Here is a 7,521-nt window from a genome sequence, read left to right as displayed (position 1 = left end):
TCTGTTCAGGACCCAGCATCCTGGGTCGTCTCACTCACTCGTGGACCTGTGCTCTGGGTCTGTTCAGGATCCCGCGGCCTCTGTCGTCTCACTTGCCGGGCCTGCGCTCTGGGTCTGTTCAGGATCCCGCGGCCTCTGTCGTCTCACTCGCCGGCCTGCGCTCTGGGTCTGTTCAGGACCCCGCGGCCTGGGTCTTCTCACTCACTCCCGGGCCTGCGCTCCGGGTCTGTTCAGAATCCCACGGCCCGGGTCGTCTCACTCACTTGCCGAGCCTGCACTCTGGTCTGTTCCCCTTCCTGGGATTATAGGTGTCCACCACCATGCCCAGTTTCACTATCAATCTTATCATCATGATGTAACCTTGACAGTATCAATACTACTCTTTCTTCATCATGTATGAGGTCACTGTTATGTCTTTCTGAAATCCAAAGATTGTACTATATATTCCTGTTGTGAATTTGAAACATTTTTTTTTTGGTCTGCTCTTCTGACAACTACTGGGTCACTCCTTGGAGCTAAAAACCCCAACCCAAAAGGTGCAAGTTCCTCCACCGCTTGCATCAACCACCCTTTCCTTTCTTCCTTCCTTCTTCTTCTTCTTCTTCTTCTTCTTTTTTTTTGGGGGGGGAGAGTAACAATGGTTAGTACATTATGTATTGTTACTGCCAAAGTAGTTTCTCATATTACAAGATATAGGCAAGAAATAATAAGCAAATAACATAGAAATTTCCTTCCTTCTTCCAGTCACAGAATGTTCCTTATCCAAGAAATGAGAAGTGGTGTTGGTAGCTGGAGCAGAGCCAGCAGCTGGACAAGCAGCTGAGGTGGTCTGGAGTGATGGCGGGCAGTGGAGGTGGCGGTGAAGACTGACAACACCAGCGACCAGCATGAAGGCAGTGGTGGTAGATAAGCCGGGGTGGCGGGTGGCGGTGGTAAGAACTAGGATGACCCCCACAAAATCCCCCAACCAGGCTATAACTCACCTGAACAACAACTTCATGTTTGGGCAGATGGATGTCTGCGTCTCCAAGCAGCCAAGCCATCAGGGCTGTTCAGTCATATGGGCTACAAGATGGGTCTTGCAGTTACAAAGACTTCAGCGAATCAAGGAGCAATTGATTCTCCACCCCAGAGCAGGCAGCCAAGAACCACATCCAGCACCCCAGCAACGCGCTGCACTTCTTCAGCGCCTCCTGGAGGTGGCCTTGGAGAACTTTGAGATCTGCAATGAGCTGGGAGTGAAGCAACCAACTTCTGTGAAAGTATTCTCAGGTAAAAGTGAGTACAGCTCCCCGGAGCTGCTGGAGTGGGAATCCCAGAGTGCTGCCCTGGAGACCTTGGGTTTCCTGAACCATTATCAGGTGAAAAACCCAAGCAGCCCCTCCCCGTACACCCTGAAGTTGTGCTTCTCCACTATTCGGTATGCCTGCTAATCAGAGGTCCAGGAAGAGCCATGTAAGAAGGAAAACAGTTCTTTCATTTTTGCTATTGGGGTTTTCTGTTGTATTTTCTTTTTGCAAAAAAAGTTCTTGTATTCTTTTTTTTTTAATGCTACTTAGTAGAGGCTTAACCATAATGGAAATGCTGGAAGTTTGGAGGGGGTGGGAGAGAGGAACTGATAGCTCCCAAGATTAGCTTTCACTTTTTAAAAATTATCATAGATGTGATTTTTTCCCCCTGTTCATACATTTGTGCTGCCAATGTATTCTTGGCACATTTCAACAAAATTGCTTGGAAAAAAAAGAAACATTTTTTGAATCTCCATTTTGTTCTTACAAACAGTTCCTGTGCTAGTTAACAGGAGTTCTTTTAGCAAATGCAACAACAATGGGTAACTAGTGAACCAGTTGTCAAATGTGACATTTTGGTTACTTTTTGAAATAGGTGCAACAGGTCTGTTCACAACATCATATGGTTTATTATTGCACAAACAAAGATCTGGTGATGGAGTTCCAGGATCAATTTTTAAATTCAAGGTATAAAATGTCTTCACATTTATCAAAGCATATGCTTTTATATCATATTTGGAAGGCTTATTTGACATATATTGCCAAAAGCTACAAGCATGAAATGATGCAAATTGTTCTTCAACTGTCATGTATTTGGATAGTGTCTTAATGTGCTTGACAAATTGAAAGAAAGCTTTCAAAAAATAAGGAAATAGCAGCCAAATTGTTGAAATCTTTTCTTCCTTGGCAAGTCTTTTTGTCATCAAAATGGAAGCAATTCTGAAGGAAACCAAATCTCTTGATTATCATTTTTTTAAAAATCTCAACATTGTATCTGTCACATCTCCATAAATCCTTTAGATTCTGACAATTAGAATAATAAAGTCCTGTTATGAAGGGTTTTAGAGAGTCAGTTGTCATAAGAAATATATTTTTGAATATTACCATTGATGTAGATAGAATGTTTTACTTGTATTTCATTATTAGTGTATTTCACAGTGCCTTGTAGCATTTCACCTTCTATCAACAATTTTCAACATCAAATCACAATGTTGGTATTCTGTTCAACAGGTTTCACTCCTGGCCAGAACCTAATAACACTTTCTAACCTAGTTCTAAAGTTGGATTGTTCAGATATACATGACCATTTTGAAGTATTTTGACTAGTCAATTATCATTATTATTTTTTGTATTTTTAGGGAAGGGTCTACAGGGTGTTCAGGGTCTCACTATTAGATCAGAGTTCAGGGGATGTCTTTCTATTTTTTCTTTTCTTTTCACTACCGGGGATCAAACTGGGGACCTTGTGCTTGCCAGGCAGGCGTTTATGCCACTGAGCTATCTTCCCTGGCCCTTCACTATTAGATCAGAATCGTAGTGATCCACCTTTTACAGCCTCCAAGAGCTGGAATTATAGGTGCCCTCCACCACACCCAGTCTCAATTGCCATCTCAGTGCACCCCGGAGGCGGGACTAGCACGGACCCTGCACCTGCTTGCAGGTACTTTAATCTGCTGAACTATTTGACCAGCCCTCAATTATTTGTTTATATTACTGTTTTGTTCCTCTTTTTTATTAGGAACATACATTTATTAGTTGAGTCCATATATTCATATTTTTAGTTTTATAATTCAAAACATTAATTTTTATAGACCAAATCTTCTAACAAGTAACTCAAAATTATGTTTTAAATGTAAAGACTGGGCCGGGGAGATGGCTCAGTGGAATAAGTGCTTGCCTGGCAAGCACACGGGCCTGAGTTCAATCCCCGGTTCTGAAAAAAAAAAAGTAAAGACTACTGAGAGAAGTTAAATTCCATCATAGTTATTTCATTTATGGCTGTGTCCCTAAATTAGAATATTGAATATTAGTTTATTATTTAGAAATACTTGGGTTATAATTTTAAAGTATCATCTTTTCTTTTTTATAATTTCATTGAGAAACAAGTATCAATGAGACAGTTTCACAACTGATTACTGGCACATTTTCAATGATTAATACATTACATGTTGTTTTAGTGGTTATTCATTGTACAAGATGCAGACATGATATCCTGTCTCAAACACTATTAGAACAAACCTCCCTATTCATTGAATTAAGAGAATAGAGCTGTGTATGTATCCTAACTATTTTGAGTATACAGATACAAAAGGGTCGTTCATTTGTATCCCACTTTTTTGGTTAGTTTTGTCAGAGATGGGCATTCCATTGTCATTTCAATATTGTAGGTGCTTGAATTCAGCAGAATCTCCCAATATTTCCAGTAGTCCATAATAGTAGTGGGTTTTCCATAAGACTGGCAATGTCAGAAGTTGTTGATTTGAGCTTTTTACAGCTCAACATATAAATGTAGCTTTACTTTTTATACTTCCTTTTCATACTTTTCTGCTGGATGGTTAAGACCAAGATAAAGCAAGACCTGTATAACAAGAAATGTGACTTTTGTATCTGATAAGGTCAGTCAAATGTCCTCAGGATTTAACCTAAAACCCTGCACCTCAGCTTGTAGATCCTTTGTCAGTGTCGCCATGTGGATGACTCACGGCCATTGCTTGAGCAATTTGCTCTCTGTGAAAGCCTGAGAGAATGTTTTCTCTCCATGTGACTCTCCTTAGGCACACTCTACATCATCGATCACATTGCTCTGTGGCCCCGTAATCTCCTTGATCAGAAAATTTGGAACACAACTGAGTTACATAATGTTACAGTATAGGTTCTCCTGTGTCCTGAGTCCTCACTGACCTTGAAAGTCATGCGAGATGAACACACACTCCTCAGAGGAAGAAATTAAAGAAGCAAATAAATATATGAAAAAATGGTCCACATCACTGGCCATCCATCAAATGCAAATTAAAACAACACTGAGACACCATCTCACCCCAGAAAGAATGGCTATCATAAAGAAATCAACCAACAACAAATGTTGGAGAGGCTGCAGAGAAAAAGGAACCCTTCTCCACTGCTGGTGGGAATGTAGACTGGTGCAACCATTATTGAAATCAGTGTAGAGACTCCTTAAAAAACTAGGACTGGAAATCCCATTGAAATCAGCTATCTCCCTACTGAGAATTTTCCCAGAGGAACTGAAAACATCATATCATAATGATATATGTGTGCCTATGTTTATAGCAGCACAATTTGTGATAGCCAAATCTTGGAAGCAACCAAGATGCCTGTCACCTGAGGAATGGATGAAAAAATGTGGTATTTTTATACAATGGAGTATTACTCAGCTATAAAGAATGATAAACTCAAAGTCTTTATATTTAAGTGGATGCCCCTTGAAGATACGCTCATAAGTGAAATAAACCAGACACACATGTGTCAATATTGTATAGTCTCCCTAGTACAAGAACTGAAAAGAAGAAATACAAATAGAAAGGTATAGTATAACACAATTAAAAGGAAAGGGAGAACATGAGGATTAGACAATGAGGAGAGGGTAAGAAGAAAAGCTGGGAAACATGACAGGGGCAAAGCCATACATTTATATGCACAAGATGGGTAAGTCAATGATCATGAGAATCTGCAGCATGTTTTTGAAACTAGAAGTTAATTGTAGGGTTCTCACCCTGACTAACTATATATGCTGATAACTGTGAACAAAGCAGCTGCACTGAAGATAGCAATGTGTAATGGTAGGGTCATGCTTGGAATACCTGTCATTTTGGTCTTCTAAATACGTACTGCTTGTCATGACATACCAATTACTGCCATACTGTCTCTCAAGTAAATGTTTTTTTTTTGTTTTAAAAGGGGGCAACAAATGAAAACAAGAGACAAGAAAAAAAAGTCACAGGACAGTCCTCCTACAATGCTGTATATGGTTAAATTTCTTAATTTCTGTGTAAAATTATGTAATTGTTTATTCATATTTTTTCAATTTTTTTATTTTTTAAATTTTTGTCTTCATATTTTGCAGGGACTTAAAGTTTAACATATCAATACTTGATGGAAAATACCTGTTCCATGTTATGCCTAAGATGTTTGATATTCAGACAGATAGTGACAACTGCATATGTTGTAGGGTAATAAGAATAATTTTCTCTTCTGGAGGGTTAACAACCTAAGTTTGCAGACCAAAAATGAGAGAAAAAGAAAGGCTGCAAGGAAAGCCAACATTTTGTTCCTCTTTTGAATCAAGGTCTTCATTCTGTACTTCTCTGTTGTATCTTGCTCTGTCTCACTGTCACAACTTCTTTGGCTTACATGATCCGAGTCATCATCAGTACTGAGTTACTTGATGATTCACCTCTTCCCACAGTTGTAAAAATGGATTTTCATGCAACATTGTATTGAATCGGGCTAATTTCTAATTGTCATTATTGAATAATGACAACTCAAGAAAATCAAAAGAAACCATTTAATAAAATGAATTATAAGTACACAAAATGTAACATGACATGTAATATGGGTAAAACTCACCTTCTGATACACTAACAGTTTGACACACATGCATACACCTTGCTATTCATTGCACCAAGGGGCTGAACACAAAGATTTCTTCCTATATCCCCCCCCCGTGCAGCTACTGAGGCTTGCAGCCAGCTACTGTTATGCTAAAGTAAGTATTTTTCATTAAAAAGTATGAAACACACATCTGCTAGAATGGCTGAGGAACCAAGGGATGGATGGATGGATGGATGGATGGATGGATGGATGGATGGATGGATTAATTGATTGATTTAAGCCAGGGTCTCACTATGTAGTTCAGGCTGGTCTTGAACCCATTTTATAGCCCAGGCTGGCCTCAAACTCACAGTGATCCTCCTGCCTCAGCCTCCCAAGTGCTGGAATTTCAGGCATGCACCACCAATCCCAGTTCAAGACTTTTAAAGATCCCATCTCACTGATACAGAGCTCAGATCTGGTTGAGGCTGCTTGATCACTTTAGCAAGATTACAGGTAGTGGCATCTCCTCACACCTGGGCCACAGTATGTGTCAGTGTGGCAGTTAGCAAATGAGATGCTCAATGCTTAGAAGATCCAATAAATCCATTGGTGGTTACTAAATGATGATAGACAAATCCTAGCAATTCTTTTTTTTTTATTTTTTACATTAAGTTTATTGGTACAATTTAGATATACATAATGATCACATTCGTCATAGGGAATTTGTACCTGTATATGATATATCTTATATTTATAAAGGTGCTTTTGTTCACCTGTTATTTTCTTCATGTGGGTACTGATGCTACAGTTCATTTACAAAAGGCAGGATAAAGATTTTATTCTTTTCCCTTTATTTACCAGTTTAGAGGGAAATGCTTTAGCTTGCTATCATTCTCCAAAGGCAGTTCTGGGGATTGAACTCAGGACTCATGCACGCTAGGCAAACACTGTACCACTAAGCTATACCCCAGAGGCATTTTTCCATTTTCCTATTCTGAGACAGGGCCTTGCTAAGTTGTTTAAATTTTCCAGCCTCCCACCTTAGCCTTCTAAGTAAATAGGACTGCAGGCATGCCAATTCCTTTTTAAAAGATCCTTGTAAATTCATGAATTTAAATGTATTAGATGAGTTTCACATTGCAAGGATCAGCTTCTTGAGGCTCAGATTATCTTGTCTGCAGCCAGTGAGAAATTCCATGATTGGAATATCTCATAATTATTCTTCTACTTTATCCCAAAGTGTTGGGACTCACAAGACCACCTCATGTTTGGTGACTCACTAGAATTCACAGCACTGAGCATACAGCTATACTCACATCTAAGGTTTATTATAGCTAAGGATATTGTAGTTGAATCATGGAGAGAAAAAGGCACAGATGGAGTCTGGAGAGTGCTGTGAACAGGCTTCCTCATGCTTTTCCCCTTCCAGGTGGGTTTGCTTATAAAGAGCATACTCTTAGCAATGACACTGCAACAATGTGTGTGGAAGAGTTCTGCCCAGGAAAGTTCATTAGACACCCAATGCCTGATGGCTTTATTGGGTGCTGGCTCTATGTACTCTCTGTTTAGTGCTAAGAAAGTTCCAGGCTCCAGAACAAAAGCCAATTATCAGCATAAAACATAATTTTTAAAAAATTTGATTCAGATAAACCAGACACACATGTGTAAATATCGTATAGTC

The 7,521-nt window shown here is 39.4% G+C and overlaps 1 pseudogene; it reads left to right on the top strand.

The window, feature by feature from the left end:
- The first annotated feature begins 887 nt into the window (after nt 1-887).
- On the top strand, nt 888-1,433 carry LOC101561006 (annotated as a pseudogene).
- Nucleotides 1,434-7,521: the final 6,088 nt, after the last annotated feature.

This window comes from Octodon degus, unplaced genomic scaffold, assembly GCF_000260255.1.
Source record: "Octodon degus isolate 3935 unplaced genomic scaffold, OctDeg1.0 scaffold00055, whole genome shotgun sequence".
NCBI lineage: Eukaryota > Metazoa > Chordata > Mammalia > Rodentia > Octodontidae > Octodon > Octodon degus.
This window is presented reverse-complemented; position numbering and strand designations above follow the sequence as displayed.